Source organism: Mandrillus leucophaeus, unplaced genomic scaffold, assembly GCF_000951045.1.
Source record: "Mandrillus leucophaeus isolate KB7577 unplaced genomic scaffold, Mleu.le_1.0 Scaffold297, whole genome shotgun sequence".
NCBI lineage: Eukaryota > Metazoa > Chordata > Mammalia > Primates > Cercopithecidae > Mandrillus > Mandrillus leucophaeus.
Window position 1 is genome coordinate 2846846 of NW_012103109.1, and position 19867 is coordinate 2866712.

Below are 19867 nucleotides of genomic sequence, written 5' to 3' on the forward strand. Positions count from 1 at the left end.
GCCCGTCTTGAGCCTCCAGCGGCTCGGCCCCCCCTTCCTCCTCGTCGCCTTCTCTCCGTCTTCTCGCGGTCATTTTCCTAATTGGATGGAGCTGTGGGGCGTGATCACCGGCGTCAGATCGGGGCCCTCAGGCTACCAGGTGGGCGCGCGGGCTCGGGGACCGACGGGGCAGCCCCAGTCTCCCCACCCTAGGCGCGCAGATCCCGCAGATCCGGCCCTTGGGCCGCCGCCCCCTTCACCGCGGACTTGCTAACTAGTGCGTATCGGGTTTTTTTCCAACTTGCCTTTTAAGATGACTTTTATGGGCGCTGCAACTGCTTCCCTCCAGTCTGAGCTGTAGTTTGGAAACATTTAAGAGGCCAGGGAGGTGCTTGTGTGGATTTTAACTAACCCGAAAGGGTCATTCATGTATATCTAGGCTTTGCGAGACGGTTAGGGCAAGTCGTAGCAGTATCCTGGGTGCCTTTTCTTTTTTCTTTCTTTCTTTCTTTTTTTTTTTTTGGATACAGAGTCTTGCTCTGTCGCCCAGGCTGGAGTGCAGTGGCGCTGCAACCTCCGCCTCCCGGATTCAAGCGATTCTCCTGCCTCAACCTCCCCAGTAGCTGGGACTACAGGCGCACGCCACCACGCCCGTTTAATTTTTGTATTTTTAGGAGAGACGGGGTTTCACCATATTGGCCAGGCTGGTCTCAAACTCCTGACCTCGTGATCCGCCCGCTGTGGCCTCCCAAAGTGCTGGGATCACAGGGACACCTCGAGGTGCTCATCCTACCGGGTCTGAGGGGGGGCCTGCTGGGCAATCCAGTGAGGGAGCAACGTCATCGGCCCACCCTTGAGCTGCAGACCGAGTGCCCACCTGCAAAGGGCACTCTGAGCACCTTTCTTGCTGTGCAAAATGGGAACTCCCGGCCGGTATCGACCTGCAGGGTACATAACTAGTCCCTGTGGGTGCCTGGGAAATTCACAAAACTCCCCGACAGGTGTGCGGAGAAGGACGTTGTGCTCTTGGGGGTCACTCAGCCAGCTTTGAAGCTGCCCTCTCAGTCCTGCCTTTGTACACGTGTAAGTAAAACCAAAGTTCATTTTTGCCAAGTAGAGTACTGGGGGTCTGTGTCCCTATTGCATCTTCTCCAGGGGGCCTAGAGAACCAATGGGGCCACATGGGAGAAGGGAAGAAGAAAACTGTTCTTAACTCATTAGGTAAGAGAGAATGTATTCCTAATGTGATCAAAGCCGATGGGGCTCTCTGGTTTTGACTTGGGAAACCTAGAGTGGCCATTCCTTTCTCGTTTGTTTTAAACAGAATGTTATTTTTTATACTTTCTCGGTGGTTTTATCAGCTGACCCTCAGCAAGTAACTCCATGCCGGGTACTTGCCAGTCTTGGAGCAGAACCTCTGATTGGTCATCTGTAGCTCCAGAGAGGTGCCCACCTGGTGCCCCAGTGATCTTTTGGAGCTGGCTTTCCTGCATGAGAGCCGTGGGGATAGAGCTGCTTTCTTTTGGGTAGGGGGAATTGGATGTTTGGGTCACATTTTCTTTCTTCAGCCTGGCCTGGTTGCCTGTGTCTCGGTGGAGGGGGCTGCAGGGAGTTGAGGACCCAGGCTCACTTGTCTTCTCCTCAGAGCTGATACCTGGGTGAGTCTTCAGCCCACGGTGTGTGGTCAGCGGGCCATTTTTTCAGGGCTTGGGTCATTTCCATTCCAACCAGGCATTTCCTACCAGGGAGACTTATTTTAGGCTCACTGTCTAGAGACAAGGAGACAGACAAGGTCTGGAATGGTTTTTGAGTTGGAGGAAGGGAGACTAATGGGACCACCAGAGATTTTGCACTTCTATTTTAGGTTTGCCTTGTGGCCCAGAGATATTTCTAGCAGAGTTGTGTTTGGAAAGAGGCACAACTCCTTTCTAGAAGGGAGTAAATAAATAAATAAAAGGAGGAGTCCAGTGTATCTTGGAGGAGACAGGTGAAGGCTCCCTGGCCCCACCAGTGCTAATGCTTGGCGCAGGCTCATCATCTGGCTTGCTGACCCATCCCATACCCCCATTCCTCAGGCCTAGCCAGGGCCTAGGCCAGGGCAGGACTCATTGTGTTGAAATAGAGGATCTGTGAATGTGCTGGGTCTGGTGTTAATGGTGGTTGATCCCAGCCCTTTGACTTCAAAGCTGGAGGAAGGCCTTAGAGATTGTCTGAAAGCAACTGAGGCCGGAAGAAAGCTCTGTACCCAGGATTACACAGTAAGTGGCAGAGCCAGCACTCAAACCTGAGCTTTCAGAGCCTGTTCCCAGTGCTGTTTCTACAAGGCCACTGTCTCTGCTACTGCTGGGGATCCCGAATCAAGCTCACTTCAAAGAATGTAGCTATGAGAGCATGAAACCGTGGGCTCGTGCTGCACACATGAGACGGGTAAATGGAGCGCCTCATTTTCCAGATGTGTTACACAAACTATGCTGGAGGATGTGACTGGCCAGTGAGACAACTAGGGGGAACTGGGTGATTCAGGCTGTTTCAACATTGACTTCTTTAAAGTCCAACAATCAGAGAAGCAGTTTAGTCATTGGGATTTTCTCACATCACACCATTTTTTGATCTGGAATGCTTTCTTCGTACTTTGACTTGTATGTGATTTATTTAGGATTGGTCAGGAGAGAAGAGAAGGAATATAAGGACCCAAGACCTGAACTGATCTCCATCTGTGGGTTAAATGTACTACAACGTTCATGAGGGTAGACGTGTTTGCTTTGTTCATTGCTGAGTCCCTGTGCCTAGAATAGGGTCTCATCCATAGTGGGCCCTCAGTAGATACTTGCTGAATGAATGTACTGGACATTAGGAAAGGATTTACCTCCCAGAAGGAACCCATGAATGACACAGGCAGGGACAGGGAGGTGATTGATGGGAGCTGCAGAGTTGTGCTGTGAGTCATTGCTTCAAACAAGCTCCAGACAGGTGAGGCAGGAGGGGGCTGGGAAGAGAGGATCCTGAATGGGGTGGAGCCCCTGGGTGGAGACTTGTGCAAAACAATAGGTTTTTTTAGACTTTTTTTTTTTTTTTTTTTTGGAATGGAGTCTCGCTCTTTCACCAGGCTGGAGTGCAGTGGTGCAATCTCGGCTCACTGCAACCTTCACCTCCCAGGTTCAAGTGATTCTCCTGCCTCAGCCTCCTGAGTAGCTGGGACTACAGGCGTGCACCACTACACCCAGCTAATTTTTGTATTTTTAGTAGAGATGGGGTTTCACCATGTTGGCCAGGATGGTCTCGATCTCTTGACCTCGTGATCCGCCCGCCTCGGCCTCCCAAAGTGCTGGGATTACAGGCGTGAGCCACTTGTCCAGCCTAAAACAATAGGTTTTGAATTGGACTCAGGATATAGGGAGAATAATAATAATCATGTGTCTTAGGCCAGAATTATGCTACGTGCTTTGTGTATTTGTCTCTGTTAGTCCTTGCAGGTGCTGGCTCTTGCATTCTTATTCTCATTTGGCAGAGGAGTTAAATAACTTGTCCAAGGGCACAGAGCTGGTATCTAAATCCAGGCTGTCTAACTTCAAACTTTGCCTCCCAGGAACAACAATGTGGTCATATATCTCTGCCCATGCCAAAGAGTTGGGCATTCAGCACTCTGGGGTTCCTTGAAAGGACAGCAGCAGAAAAACTAAAGATATTGTGGGTCTGCAGCAGAGGGAGGCTGGTCAGGGAGTGTGCCCGAAGAGGGTTCACCCAGTGAGGCCTATAAGGGAATGCTTATTTTAGGGGCCTAACTATTCCTCAAGCAGAGTGGCTATTGTGAGATCAGGGCTATTTTGCACTTGATAAAGATGTAGGAGATCTTTTTATGGGCAAAGATTGCTTTTCAGCTTAAAGTTTAGTTGGCATACATTTGAAACTAGTGGGAATTTTAAAGCTAAGAAATGTCCTTGTTGGCCTTGATACCATCAGAGGCTGTTTCCCACATGTGTAAATGTTACCTGCCTACTCCAGGATGCTGGCCCAGCCTGTTCCAGACCACAGCAGCTCCTCGTTCATTGGCAGTCTGTGATGTGCTAGACACGGTGCAGGTCCTGTCCTCGTGAAGCTTGCAGTCTCCCTGGGAGGCAGGCATTAAACTAATAATTACACAAATACTCTTTAATTACAGTTGTTATAAATGCTTCAAAGGAAAAAGTACGGAGGCATAGAAGCCAGTAATCATGGAGAGGGGGAGGGAAGCTTTCCTGAAGAAAGGGCATTTAAATAGCCACCTGCAGTGTGGATGAAGAGGCTTTAACCAGGGTGGTACAGTTCATTAACCTTGATGTGAACCTTGCAACTCCATATGTGGTCCACGGACCAGCATCAGCATTACCTGGTAGTGAGTTAGAAATGCAGAGTCCCGGGCTTCTCAGCAAACCTACTGGATCTGCATTTTAATTCACATGCATGGTAATGTCTGTAAAGCACTGATGGACTCAAAAGTACTGAAATGCTCTCAATGAGTTCTCAGCTTCGCTGGGAGCTCATTGGATGACCCAGGGAAAGTCACCCAGGGTGACTTCTTTGATCTTTGGCTTTTTCCAGTTTGTGCTGTCTCCCTGCTTGTTGAGGGTGACCCACCCCTGTGTTGCTGTTGGTGGAGACCCTGCAGACACTAGTCCATGCTCTGGTCTGACTTCTGTAAGCACTGAAGATGGGCTGAACCATCAGAGCTTTTGATAAGGATCAGAATAATTCCCTAAAAGTGTGTAGAGCTGCACACAGAGATTGTCTTAAGGTGACCCTGGGAGGATTTGGCCTGAAGCAAGAGAAAAACTGGCAAGGGTCAAAAGGGCTTTGGGGAAGAAAGGTATAATGTTTCTGCCAAAAGTGGAACCTAAAACGGGGAGAGAGAGGCACCTGCTCAATAGTTCCATGCATGGGAACATAATACTTTTAAGAATTGCCTCAGAGTTTTATCCCTGAGACCTTCACATTACTGTAGAGAAGACCAGAGGGTTGAAATCGGGGGTCCTGGACTCTTGCAGTGTGTGGGTGGGCTTCGAGGGTCAGGGATACTTGAAACTGTGCAGAAGGTTACATGTGTGCACTTTTCTGGGAAGAGGACCCATAGCTTTCACTGACCAGCTCTAAGAATTAGTCAAATGTCTTACTTGACTAACCTCACCCAGCTCTTTTGTTATACAGCACATACTATATGCCAGGCATAATTGTAAGCACTCTACACATACTGTTAGCTCATTTAGATTGAATACCTTTCTGGAGGTCACAGATCTAGTAAGCCTCAGAGCCAGGGTTAGAACTCAGGCTCTGGGGTCCCAGAGTCACTGGTTGCAAAGCCTACCCTAGTAACAGGGCAAGCAGGACTAGAGGTGAGCTCTTTTTGGTAGCACAGATGAAGAGGCTTACCCCCCCCCCACTTTACAAGTAAGCATCTCCCCAGTTGTTCATGTAAAACATAGAAAGGATTTTCCCAAGGAAGCACGTTGTGAATAGCTCCAGGTTGCCAGGCTAGCCCTTGAAAGCCTGTATCACTATTGAGCCCAACTCATGCTTGTTTGCAAAGAAAGTAATTAGAAAATAAAACTGCTGCTGCACTAAAGGCTAAATTAAAAATTCTAGAATTGGAAAGAAGGCACTTGAAGAATTGCACCCTTAAATCAGGGAGGTAAGGTGGCAACAGGAAACTGGGGTTGATTCTGAAAGGGAAGGATTAAAGGATGTTACAGCCAAAGCACAGCCAAATATATGTCCAATCAGCAGCTTCAAAAGGTAAAATAGCTGTTTTTTATTACCTGCTAATTAATGTGTATAGTTCACAGACCTGACCCTTCCCCCATCCGTAGTGCCTACCCCAAGTACACAGGCCTTTTGTCTTTTCTCTCATTCATTTTGTATTATTTGAATTTTTATCCAGTATGTATTATCTTTATTTTATATATATTATATATGTGTGTGTATATATATATGTAAGTGAAGTAAAAGAACTATTAGAAGTGGGTTGGAGGCCAGACACAGTGGCTCATGCTTATAATCACAGGACTTTGGGAGGCCCAGGCTGGAGGATTGCTTGAGCCCAGGAGTTTGGGCAACATAGTGAGACCCTGTCTCTACAAAAAAATTTTAAAAATCAGCCGGTGGCACGTGTAGCTGTAGTCCCAGCTACTTGGGAGACTAAGGTGGGAGGATCGCTTGAGCCCAGGAGGTTGAGGCTGCAGTGAACTGTGATGGCGTCAGTGTACTCCATCCTGAAAACCCTGTCTCAAAAAAAAAAAAAAAAAGAAGTGGGTTGGTCTCTTTTGCAATCACCATTGTAAAGGATTTTCTGATATTAAATACATATGCTCTATTGTGTGTTTATTTCTGGGAGAACTAAGAAAACTGTTGGAAATGTGAGGATTTTTAGTGTAGTGGGAAGCTGAGAATAAGTGATCACATTGCGACCCAACTATTTTCCCTTTCTTCCTTCCCTGCCCCCAGCATGTTATATATATGGAATTGAAATGAAGTTAGAGTGATCACTACAGAAAGCACGAATGTCTACCCTCCACATTTAAAAGGGAAACTATAACTTTTGTGATAACTCTTGGTTATGTGTGGTTTTGTCTTCTGGATGGTACCTGGAATGACATCCTGGGCCCCATCCCATTCTGGGTGGGACAGCAAGGATACGGGCTTCCAGACTGGGAAGGCTGTCCTGCATGTGTTTGGTAAAAGACAGTGGCTAAACTTGGGGCACATCAGAATGTCCTCACAAGGACCAAGTCCAAGCTGGCCCCTTGAGAAGCATCAGGTACCCTTTGGAAACTGGTAGCGCTGGTCAGTTTAATCTCACTCTGTGATGTCTGATCCTCGGGCCCCGGGCTCACAAGCCATCGCTTCCCATCATGGCTCCATTCTCTAGCTGCAAATCACAAGATCATTTGTAGACTTGCCAGTACCCAGAAGCAGGTCACCTCTGAAATTCAGAACTCTTCCTGTGTTCCCACTACACAGCACTCCTTGAAGCAGCCCTGACCATCCCTGCCCCAACCTGGGAAATCTGTGCCCACTTCCCTGGTCCATTCCCCATGTGCCCACCGTCAACCCCACTGCTTGTTTCTCTGTGTCCTGCCCTGGCTTCTTCCCTAGGTCTGGGCACCCCACATCCTCCTATGCCTTAATTCTCCACCTACAGCTACAGTCACACCTCTCTCCCCGTCCCCAACCCCAACCTGTGTCACTTCTCTTTACCCTAGGATTTCACGAAGAGTCCACTCCATCCCCACTTCCTCTCCCCCCTCTCCTCCTTGCCAGCTCAACAACAGTGGAGCATTTCACCCCAGCCTACTCTCACTCCAGCTGGCTCTCCTAGAGGTCCCTGGCCACCTAATCATGCCCGGTGGCCCATCTTGTGAATTCCTTTTACGTGACTGCCTGGTGGCCCATCTTGTGACTTCCTCTTACCTGATTTCTCCATAGCAGTTACTATCATGAACAGTCTTCTCCACCTTGGGTCTGGCTCATCACTCTGGGTCCTTTTCCTACCTCTCATCTGCTTTTTGTGCCATTCTTTCCTCTTGCTATGCTTTGATGCCTTGGTCATGGTTCATTGCTACTTACTTACCTACCATGACTGTGGTTTCAGCCTGTATAGGCCTCTTGGCCTATGATCCCTGTCCTCATGTCTCCCGTAGACAGCCTAGGGCTGGATTTCCTTTTGTTTTTAATCTAGTCTGATATCTATGCTCTTTAACCAGAGAGTTCAAGCCATTTGCATTTGTTACGGTTTTGGAAATAGATGGATTTCTTTTTTTCTTCTTCTTTTTTTTTTTTTTTTTTGAGACAGGGTCTCACTCTTGTCACCCAGGCTGAAGTGCAGTGGCAGATCTCAGCTCACTGCAACCTCCGCCTCCCACGCTCAAGTGATCCACCTCAGCTTCTCAAGTAACTGGGATCACAGGCATGCACCACCACAGCTGGCTAATTTTTATGGGTTTTTTTTTGTTTGTTTTTTGTAGAGATGGGGTTTTTCCATGTTGCCCAGGCTGGTCTTGAACCCTGAGCTCAGGCTATCCACCTGCCTCAGCCTACCAAAGTGCTGGGATTACAGTGTGAGCCACCGCACCTGGCCAAAACAGGATGCAGATTTCTTTCTACCATTGTGTTTGGTGTTTTCTGTGTGTGCTTTTTCTGATTCTTCTGTTCATTCTTTCAAATTGATTGAAAGTTTTTTTTTCTTTCCTTCACTCCATTTTTTCTCTACTGCTTTGAAACTTATATACTATTTTTTAAAATTTTTTATTTTCAGAGGCAGGATTTTGCTCTGTCATCCAGATGGGAGTGTAGTGGTAGGATCATAGCTGACTGTAACCTTGATTTACTGGGCTCAAATAATTCTCCCGCCTCAGCCTCCTAAGTAGTTGGTCTTGAATTTGAACTTATGTTCTTGAACTTCTGTTTTTTATTGTTTTTTGTTTTGTTTTGTTTTGTTTTGAGATGGAGTCTTACTCTGTTGCCCAGGCTGGAGTGCAGTGGTATAATCTCGGCTCACTGCAACCTGTGCCTCCTGGGTTCAAGTGATTCTCCTGCCTCGGCCTCCTGAATAGCTGCAATTACAGGCGTGTGCCACCATGCCTGGATAATCTTTGTATTTTAGTAGAGACAGGGTTTCACCATGTTGCCCAGGCTGGTCTTGAGCTCCTGACCTCACGTGATCCACCTGCCTCGGCCGCCCAAAGTGCTGGGATTACAGGTGTGAGCCACTGCGCCCAGCCTAGCCTCCTGAGTAGTTAGGACTACGGCATGGAATCACCACTCCTGGCTGTTTTATTTTTTAGAGGCAGGGTCTGGCCATGTTGCCCAGGCTGGTCTTGAACTCCTGGCTTCAAGCCATGCTCCTGCCTTGGCCTCCCAAAGTGTTGGGATTACAGGTGTGAGCCACCGTGCCCGGCCTGAAACACAGACTGCGTGATGTTCGGTTGGTGTCTATGTATTTTTTTCAAACAATGTAAAGACCTTAGAATGCTTTATATAAAGTCACCGCAGTCCCTCCCCACATTCCATTGTCATACAGTAGTTTATGTTTCTGTATTTAATCCCACAAATTGGACTCTAATTTTAATGTTGTATACACTTAATCCTTTGTTTTTATTTTTCACATATTTACCTTTTACTCACATTTTTCCTTTCATCTCAGGTCTTCTTTCTGGGATCAGAACATCATGTGGCAAAGGTCTTTTAGTCATAAGCTTTCAGTTTCTGTTTGGCTGAAATATTATTTCATCCTTATTCTTTTTTTTTTTTTCTTCTTCATCTTTTTTTAGCCTAGAATATATATAATAATGGCTTTATCCTTACTCTTAAAAGATAGTTTTGCTGGGTATAAAACATTAGACTGACCATTATTTTCTCAGTATTTACGGGCATCATTCCACTGTCTTCAGACTTTCATTGTTGATATTAAGGAGCTGGGGGCCGGGCGTGGTGGCTCATGCCTGTGACCGTAGCACTTTGGGAGGCCCAGTCAGGCGGATCACGAGGTCAAGAGATCGACACCATCCTGGCCAACATGGTGAAACCCTGTTTCTACTAAAAATACAAAAATTAGCTGATTGTGGTGGCGTGTGCCTGTAGTCCCAGCTACTCGGGAGGCTAAGGCAGGAGAATCGCTTGAACCTGGGAGGTGGAGGTTACAGTGAGCCGAGATGGCGCCACTGCACCCCAGCCTGGCAACAGAGGGAGACTCCGTCTCAAAGAAAAAAAAAAATGGAAAGTTGGAGCCCAATTATTGTTCCCGTAGGTAAATTCTTCTCTGAGGTTGTGTGTGTATTTGTATGCTTATGTTTTGTACTGTGCAATTCACTGTAATGTACTGAGGAGTGGATTTTATTTTATTTGGCTAAAGATTCACTGGGCTTCCTGAAAGCAAGGATTGGTGGCTATCATCTGTTCTTTTTTTTGTTTGTTTGAGACAAAGTCTTGCTCCGTCACCCAGGCTAGAGTGCAGTTACACAATCTCGGCTCACTGCAGCCTCTGCCTCCCAGGTTCAAGTGATTCTCCTGGCTCAGCCTCCCGAGGAACTGGGATTACAGGTGTCTACCACCATGCCTGGCTAAGTTTTGTATTTTTAGTAGAGACAGGGTTTCACCATGTTGGCCGGCTGGTCTTGGACTTCTGACCTCACATGATCTGCCCACCTTGGCCTCTCAAAGTGCTGAGATTACAGGTGTAACCACTGTGCCTGGCCAGGTGTGTGATTTTTGATTGCAAGCTTATGTTTGTTAGGATTCTATCTGTGAGAATTCTTTGAGGTATAGGATGAGAGTACCTTCTTCCAGGGAGGATGTGTGTTTCCTTCTGCTAGGTACCTGAAGGCCCTACAGATGGATTCATTTCTCTATAATTCTTAGCTTGCAGGTTTGACAACCAGAACCTAAACCCACATAAGAGCCTGCCAATGACCACAGATTCTCAGAGGAACCTTTTTTTTTTAAACTCCACCCACAGCTAACACTAAGATTACTTCCTTCCTGAATATATATCACCAGACGCTCTCCTTTGTCCCATTGTCACTTTATTGCCAAAAGCTTTCTCTCAATTTTTGGTCAAAGTCCTAATCATTTCAGGCCCAATTAAAAACTCGGTATCTCCTGAGCCTTCCCCACACCATATGTTGCAAAATTATCTTTCCACATTCACAGGCCACTGTTGCATTACCTATTAGTCTGTGAGTATATGCGTTCGGACCCCATGCTGGATTCTGAGCTTTTTGAAAGCACAGAGCTATATCATTTATTTCTGGAGCCCCAGTCCCTGGCTCACTGTTGCACAGAGTAGTTGTTCCATAGATATTTATTGATCAAATCGAATTTATGGCAAAACCAGTACTTCTCTTCTTTTTGAATAGTAATAAAAAAAAAATCACAAGCACTAACCTGCCCCCTGGTCTTAGACAAAGCCAGTTCACCTCTTTGGATCTCAGTATCCTTAGCTGTAAAATGAAAGGATGCTCTGAGGTCTCTACTTTTTCTAAGACACTGAGATCCAGTGCAGCTGTGTGGCTGTCAGTCACAATACCATGGATCAACTCTTGACTCACAAATTGAATGAAGGGATGGGAGGGCTGTGGTGAGAAAGGGTGTAATTCTGAGGTAACTGGGCATGAGCTGGAAGAGAGGAAGAAGAAGGGACTTCAAGATGGGTTAATATTAAAATAAAGATGGCAGAACCAGGCATGATGGTGTGTCCCTGTAATCCCAGCTACACTACAGGCTGAGGTGGGAGGATCAGTTGTACCCATGAGTTTGAATCCAGTCTGGGAAACATAGTGAGATCCTATCTCTTTAAAAAAAAAATGGCATTTAAGAAATTATGACTTGATTTAACTAGGTGGCTATCTAAAAAATTAACACATTAAAACAAAATAAATTTCAGTTGGGTTATAGATGCTAAATATTTTTTTAAATGAACTTGGAGAAAGTACTTTCTAAGAATGACTTAAAACCCAGAAGTCATAAGAGAAAAAATTAATATATTTGACCCTATGCGTGTAGAGAATTTCTTCATGGCAGAATCCATCATAAAATCAAAGGAGTCTCCCAGTTCTCAAAATTGGGAAAACATTTTTGCAACATATATCATAGAGCTCATTTCCTTAATATCTAAAGAGTTCCTACAAATCAGTAAGAAAAAGACCATCAACCGAATTTTTAAAGCAGGCTAAAAACACGGATAGTTCACAGAAAAGGTTCTGAACCATATGAGAATGTGTTGAGCCCACCAGCAATAAGAGAAACACAAGTTTTCTGTGGAGATGTGACAGTGGGGAACAGATACTCTCATAGTTGTTGATATAAGTGTAAATCAGTACAACTTTTATGGAGGGAATTCTGGCAATATTTATTAAAATTAAAAGTGCATGAGCAATTCCACTTTTGGAAATTTCTCTTTACAGATAAATTGTACACGTGTGAAATGATGCATTTTTTCAAGATAATTAATTGCATCATTGCTTGTAAAAGGAAAAGAGAAAGGAAACAACCAGAATGTCCATCACTAGATAACTGGTAAATAAGTTATCCTGCCACCATACAACGCAATTCTTTATTATTATTATTATTATTATTATTATTTATTTTTTTGTTTTGAGACAGGGTCTTGCTCTGTCATCCAGGCTGGAGTGCAGTGGCGCAGTCACAGCCGGCTGCAGCCTCAACCTCCCAGGCTTAAGCGATCCTCCCACCTCAGCTTCCCAAGTAGCTGGGAACACAGGTGCATGCCACCACACCCAGCTAATTTTTTTTTTTAATTTATTTATTATTATTATACTTTAAGTTGTAGGGTACATGTGCATAACATGCAGGTTTGTTACATATGTATACTTGTGCCATGTTGGTGTGCTGCACCCATCAACTCGTCATTTACATCAGGTATAACTCCCAATTTTTAAATTTTTTGTAGAGACGAGGTCTCACTGTATTGCCCAGGGTGGTCTCAAACTCCTGGACTCAAACAGTTCTCCCCCTTCAGCCTCCCAAAGTGTTCGGATTACAGGCGTGAGTCACTGGGCCCAATGCCGTATGATGCAATTCTGTGCAGTTGTAAGAATGGACATGCCCTGTGTACCAATGTACACTATGTACCAACTAAGACATTTTAAGTGAGAAAGTGAGGGACAGAATGCCTGGTTATGCAGTAGCTCTGCAAAGATACCTAGGAGGCTGGTAACAGTGGTTTCCCACAGTGGGTGCAAACTTTTTACTGTGTATCTTTTTCTGTATTTTGAATCTTGTACCTTGTGCACATACTACCTAATAATTTTTTTTTAAAGAAGGAAAAAAGGATGGGTAGAAAGAAAGGAGGGTAGGCGGAGCGGGAGAAGAAGGCTTTCACCTTTGCTCTGCGTTTTCACATAGACGGTTTCAGTTTATACTCTCCAGAAACTGGTGCAAGGTTATGGTTTTTAGACCAAGAAACTGAAGCTCAGAAGTCTGAAATGACTTGCCCAAGTTCATGGAGAGAAGTTAGCTTTGGAACCTGGCATAGAATTCAGTCCTGACTCCAGAACCACTGGGCTCATCTCTGTCAGTTTTCTTTTCTTGCTCTCTTCTTATAGTTATTTTACTTTTTTGAGACAGAGTCTTACTCTGTCACCCACGCTAGAGTGCAGTGGTACGATCATAGCTCACTGCAGCCTCAAACTCCTGGGCTCAAGTGATCATCCTGCCTTGGCCTCCCAAGTAGCTGGGACTACAGGCATGTACCACTATGCCTGGCTCATTTTTAAATTTGTTGTAGAGGTAGGGTCTGTGCTGGTCTCAAACTAATGACCTCAGTGATTCTTCCACCTTGGCTTCCCAAAGTGCTGGGATTATAGGCGTGAGCCACTGTGCCTGGCCTCTTCTTTTTTTTAACCAACATTTCATTAGTCAAGGACAAATGGCCATACACCATGGCCTAGACCCATCTCTGCAAAGGGAGTGACTGTAAAGAAACTCACTCCCGCCTCTGCAGCTGGCTTGTGCCTACGAGGCAAAAGCTCAGGCAGTAGATGGTGAAGGCAAGCCCAGAGCCCAGCCAGCCACATCAGACACATCGAGGAGGATTAGGGATGGGCACTGCAGTCCTGCCTTTGAAGTTCCCAGCTTTTATCAGAATGTCTGAACCTTAGTGTTATTTCAAGGGAGCTTTTATTTCTGTCTATAAACTGGCCTCAGGTAGGTGCCAGCTGTTGCCAGGTGCCAAGGGAGCATTTCCTGGCTCCCTAAGCTGGTGTCTTTACTTTGTTTTATGGCAGGAAACTTTTTAGGGGTAAAGGCATTGGTACTTGGAAGATTCTGGGAGAATAACTTTTTAAAAATATGTTTCTATTCAGAAGTGCCATTGGATGGCATCTCTTTAATTAAAGGGATGGAGAGGTGCATTTTTATTATTTGTTTCCCAGAACTACCTGTGCTGTTTTTCAAAGTAGGGTGTTGACTGCTTCCTCCTTGCTGATGAGAAATGCTGTATGGAGAACAAAGCTGAAAGTGTTGGCCATATATAATACGAGGCTGTAATTTATAGGCTATAGCTTCACCAGGGGAAGAATTTGATGTCTCTAAGAGATACAAAATCATCCAGCTCCAGCTGTCCTTGTGTGTGGTGCCACATTTATTTTCTAACTTGGAGTCATCATTCTTTTAAGAAAGAGGCAGGGTCCTTTTGGGCTGAGGAATGCTCTCGGGAGTAGGAAGTTTTCGGGATCTGTGGGCCTGAGCTGGCATGTCCAACATCCTGTCACTATACTGCTTGGCATCTTACAAGGGATGCGTCCTAATGACCCACCCTGTCCACTTTTGTTTGGTTGCTTGGTGAAGGTGGGAGTGTCTTGAACAGCATGGTGCTGTTCCCCTGTAAAGTTTATACCCATCAGTGCCCAGTTGTTTGCAGAATTCGAGAATGGATGGGAAGCACCCAGGAAACGGTTCCCAAATGGATGCATTTTGATATCTGAAATAGACTTTAAAGCTTTTGGCTTTTGGTCATAAAGGGACCGGAAACATTGAGACACCTTCCCACTCCTCCTCAGGTTTTCCTGGTGCTTGAATAATTAAGGCCATGCCCTGTGGAATCTGCTTCCTTGGGCTCCAGGGCATCTGTCTTAGCAAAGGCTAGCTTCTCACTCACAGTACGCTGTGAGTGCTCTGGACGTCCTCCCCAGCATTCTGTTCCATCATCACCTTGTGTTCTGTCTCACTGTCCAGAAAAACTTCTGTGTAACATCAGCTGTGTTCTTTTGCTTCAATTACAGAGCTTGTTGCAATTTCTCTTCCAAATCCCTGTTTTGGGCTTTTTTTTTTTTGAAATGGAGTCTTGCTCTGTCGCCCAGATTGGAGGACAGTGGCGTGATCTCAACTCACTGCAACCTCCGCCTCCCGGGTTCAAGCGGTTCTCCTGCCTCAGCCTCCTGAATAGCTGGGATCGCAAGCGTGTGCCACCACACCCAGCTCCTTTTTGTATTTTTAGTAGAACCGGGGTTTCACCATGTTGGCAGGCTGGTCTTGAACTCCTGACCTCAGGAGTGCTGAGATTACAGGTGTGAGCCACCGCACCCAGCTGGGGTTTTTCTACCTTGGTTGTAAAAATTAATTTCCTGTCGCCACCTAGATGAACAAATCTCAGGTTAGGAACTGGCCTTTTTTCCCCTTCTCTTTGAATTCACCGTCTAAAGAAACAGCCACTGCCCTTTCCCTAAACCAGGACGGAGGTCATGTCTGCTTTGCCTTTTTGCACCTTGGCCCCTGCCTGCCCCTTACCTCCCCGCTTCAGCTACAGTGACTGGAAGGGCCCGCACAGGAAAGCTGGGCCCTGGATATTCATGGACGTTGCTGGAGGATGTGTCTCCCTGCTAGTGGCTCTCACTCTTCCTGTGCTCAGTAGGGCCTTATGGAAGATTCTAATTCCCCTGTCCTGGAAACCACCTTGAAAATATTCTTAAATATTCTTAGGTGGATTTAAGATGTCTCTGTCTAGTGTTTTTTTGTTTGTTTGTTTTCAAATCCAGCTAAGATTTGAAAGCCCAAGGAATGAACAGTCTCTTGGATTTTGTATCTCTTCCTTTTGTTTTTTAGAAAATAGCTTTTATTGATTTTTTTTCTTGCTACAAAGAGGTTGATGATTATTGCAGAAAATTTAGGGACTCAAAGTAGGCAAAGAGAAGATAAAAACCACCTATAATTATTAATATTTTAGTATATTGTATAGCCCCCCCCAGAATATTTTTCAGTTTAAAAAGATGAGATCATACTGTTTATACCATCTTATTACATTTTTCTTTTTCTTTTTTTTTTTTTGCTTTTACTTTACAATATGTGATTAAAATTTCCATCAGGTTAAGCAGCCTCCGTCAAGTCACTTTAAAGGGTTGTATGGTTCTTTTGAACAGATGGACTATCATTTATTTAAGCAATGTCCTACATGTAGCTTGTTTCCTCTGTTTCTGTCTTGTAAAGAATGCTGTGGTGAACATCCTTGGGTATATTTGCCCAGAGACTTGATTATTTCCTTGGGATACATCTCCAGAAGAGAATCACTGGGCCAAGGACACATTCTGAAGGCTGTTGATCTAGATGGGTAAATTGCCCCCTGCACACATTGTATCATATTTGGATTCTGTTTAACCAAATACTAACTCCTATTCTTTTAAACATGGTTGTGAGTCTTTCAGACCTCTGTTTCCTAATGTTTCTCACAGGTCATACAGGTTGGCTGAGAGTAAATGGCAAGGAAGGGCCTGAGAGACTCTGGGCATAGCTGACCTAGGAAAGGGAGTCTATCATCCTGGCCCCTCACTTTACCATGGGAGTGCAAGGGCTGGGCCCAGAGACCCTGTCTTGCCTCCCGTGACCCCAGGAAGCTGCAGGCCTGTGGTTCCCCAGGGAAACCTTCTCTGGTGCCAGCCGTTAGGGTGCCCAGGGCAGAGAGCTGGCTTTGAGAATTCTAGAGTCTGTCAGAGAACTTAGGCTGATCTTTCTTCCAAGACAATGCTCCTAAACAAACATCCTGCCCTAATCCAGAGACTAGGTTGGTGCTTATGGGGGGGCGGTAACTGAGGGAGCTGAGGATTTCCTGTGCAGGCCTCAGACTCTGGGCCAGGAGTCCAGGCCAAGGAAGTGCCTCTGCCCAGACTTTCAGCCCCTTGAAGCCCAGTTCTTCGTCATCACTTGGTGGGGGGAACAGAGGGAAGTTTGATGGAATTACTGAGGAAGTAGCATTTACGTGGTCTAAATCGGACCTTCCTGTTCCCACTCCTGACCAGCTCTTCCTCCTTTTCCGCTCTCTTCCTCCTGCGTGACAGCGCATTTTTCATGGTGCCTCTGGGGCCCTTCCTGTCTGCTGAGCCGCTTTCTTCCCTTTTCTCTCCTGCTGGGACCTAGACTGGTGCCCACCTTCAGGACTGGGCACATCCAGGCACCTCACTGCCCCTTCCCTCCTCCAGCTCTGCTCCCAACCCCCCTGCACCCTTCCATCCAGGCAGGGCTGTCCCAGCTGAGGCCCAAGCCCAGCCCACCCTTTTTTCTCAGTTCTGCCAGGAAGGCCATGGGGGTTGGTGGAGGCCCGAGCTGCCTCCCCGCCGGGAGACACAGCATGCCAGCTGCTGCCCGGATGGGTTACAAAAAACAAAAACACAAACTCCAGCCCCTTGAGATGAGGGACGTTTCGGTTTCTGTGAACCTGACGACTCATGTGTGTTGGAAATGAGAGGCACAGGTTGGGAGAGGGAGGCTGCATGTTTCCCCTGGGGTGGGCTTTGTTTAAATTTTAATATGCTCTTCCTTTTTCTCAAAGTGCCAGCAACGGCTCCCAGCTCCTTTGTCATTTTAGCCCCGTTATCTGTCTAGTGGATGAGATCTCTTATCTGCCCGGTCCTCCCCTCCTCCCTGAATAGTGGGTCCCCCACCGCCTCCCTGCAACTTGTGACAGTGTTACAGATCCCGTTCTGCAACCTTAGATTCAGATGAAACTTGTCACTTTGCTTCTTTAGTCGACTAAGATTTGGGGAAAGCAGGGGTCCATTTGTGATAGTGTTGGACCCACCAAGGGCACGAATAGTGGGCAACTTTGGTGTCCTGTGAGAGAGGGTGTGGCACCCCACCCTTAGCAGCCTGGGGGGCATCAGCTCCAAGGGTGAGGGTTTCAGCCCTGGGTTCCTTGCGATGGAGTCAAATGTTTGCTCCAGTGTGTGTTCAGACTTCTGACCTGGCCCCGCCTCAGCCTTGGGGAGCTCTCTCAACTGTGTCCTTTGTTGGATGGAAACTGCATTAGATGCAGAAACACAGAGCTGCTCTTTTCCCCACAAGTAGGTGCAGATCTGAAAGATCCCCGCAGATGCGGCTTAGAGGCAAGGGGAGGACCTCATCCTTAAGTCACGGGGCTCAGGATTAGAGGACCCATGGCTTTCAGCCTCGGCTCGCCATCTCCTAGCCCTGATGACCCACAGCCTCTCCGAGCCTTGGTTTCACAGCCTGTGAAGTGGGTTCATGAGCCTATTTTTCATAGCTATGCCGTGTATTTGTATATAACCCATGGTTATCACTATTACCTGCAGACCGTGGGGCTATGAAGTCAGGAGAAAGGCCCGTACCATCCTGAATCCTCTGTTCTCTGAAAAGTCTCCCTTTGTCATCTCTTACTTCATTCAATCAGCCAACATTTACCAACTGCCCACCCCTGTGCTAAACTCTGTCATATTAAGGTGAATGGCATGGTCTCTCTCCCCAGTGAGCCCCCAATCCAGAAGGGGTACTAGATATTGGATATAGACACAAAAGCACAGGAAGTTAGCTCTTCAAATGTGCTAGGGGGAGGGGACTGTAGGGAAGACTGCTTGGTGGAGGTGGTGTCTAGCTGCATCCTAGCAGACAAAGGAGGGATGGGGGACCAGGTGTGGTGGCTCACACCTGTAATCCCAGCACTTTGGGAGGCCTAGGCGGGCGGATCACCTGAGGTCAGAAGTTCAAGACTAGCCTGGTGAACATGGCAAAACCCCGTCTCTACTAAAACTACAAAAATTAGCCGGCCATTGTAGTGCATGCCTGTAAGTCCCAGCTACTTGGGAGGCTGAGGCAGGAGAATCGCTTGAACCAGGGAGGCAGAGGTTGCAGTGAGCCGAGATGGAGCCACTGTACTCCAGGCTGGGTGACAGAGTGAGACTCTGTCTCAAAAAGCAAAACAAGGCCGGGCACAGTGGCTCATGCCTGTAATCCCAGTACTTTGGGAGGCCGAGGCGGGCGAATCACCAGGTCAGGAGTTCAAGACCAGCCTGACCAATATGGTGAAACCCCTTCTCTACTAAAAATAGAAAAATTAGCTGGGCGTGGTGGTGCGTGCCTGTAATCACATCTACTCGGGAGGCTGAGGCAGGAGAATCACTTGAACCTGGGAGGCAGAGGTTGCAGTGAGCCGAGATTGTACCACTGCACTCCAGCCTGGGGGCAGAGTGAGACTCCGTCTCAAAAAAGACAAAACAAAACAAAAAGGAGGCATGGGGGACTCAAACATGCAAAGGCAGCAGGGGACACGTTTGAGGAGTCGGAGGGGGATTGTGGATGAGATGGCAGAAGATGAGGCTGCAGGTATAGATGGGGACCAACTGAGAATGTGTCAAAAGGCTCGGGCTTCATCCCGAGGCCTGGGAGGCCACCAGTGGGCTCTGAGCAAAGAAACAATATGGCGGATCACTCTGGCATAAGCTGGGAGACTTGGGGCTTGTGTTGTTAAATCCCTATGGGGAAATCCATTTGGAAATGTTGACCTGAGAGATGAGAAACCCCTTGGAATACATATGGCACTTTTGCTTGAATTCCTTTTCATTTCGCCTAGAATTTCTGCTTTGCACCAGCTGTTTACAGATAATTTACAAAAGTACATTAATAGGCTTGATTGTGTTTCTTAAAACTCACTGAGAAGTAACCCCAAGTAAAATTTTTCCACTGGGGCATGTTCTTAATACATATTTATAGTTACTGAATCCATTTGAGAATGTAGAAAGCTCTTTTGAAATGTTGCAGGAGTACATGACATCTTCAGGTTGGGTTTTCCCCAGTACTGGCAAGGGGAAGAGAAGGAGAATTAATGTCTGTCAAGAAGCTGCTATAGGCCAGACACTGATCTAGATTCTTTGAATTCAGTGACCCACTGAGAAATAGCATTCCTCTCCCCATTTTACAGACAGGGAAACTGAGGCTTATGAAGGTGGCTGCTTTCCCAAGGCCTCACACCTATAAGGGGTGGTAGTGGGATTTGAACCCAGAGCGATGAGTCCAAAGCTCACACTCCATCCATTGAACGACTCTGCCACCCAGCTCCTAAGACCTGCCAGAAAAGTAAAGCAGGAGCTACAGAGGTGGTTGAGCCACTGGAGAGCCTGGT

At 46.6% G+C, this 19867-nt stretch overlaps 1 protein-coding gene across 1 annotated transcript in view; it reads left to right on the forward strand.

The window, feature by feature from the left end:
- Positions 1–72: 72 nt before the first annotated feature.
- ZNF710 (zinc finger protein 710) overlaps positions 73–19867 on the forward strand; it is a 78372-nt gene continuing 58577 nt past the window's right edge. Inside the window, exon 1 of the mRNA XM_011986336.1 lies at positions 73–139. The gene's annotated coding sequence lies outside the window, so the exon portion shown is untranslated. The remainder of the gene's footprint in view (positions 140–19867) is intronic.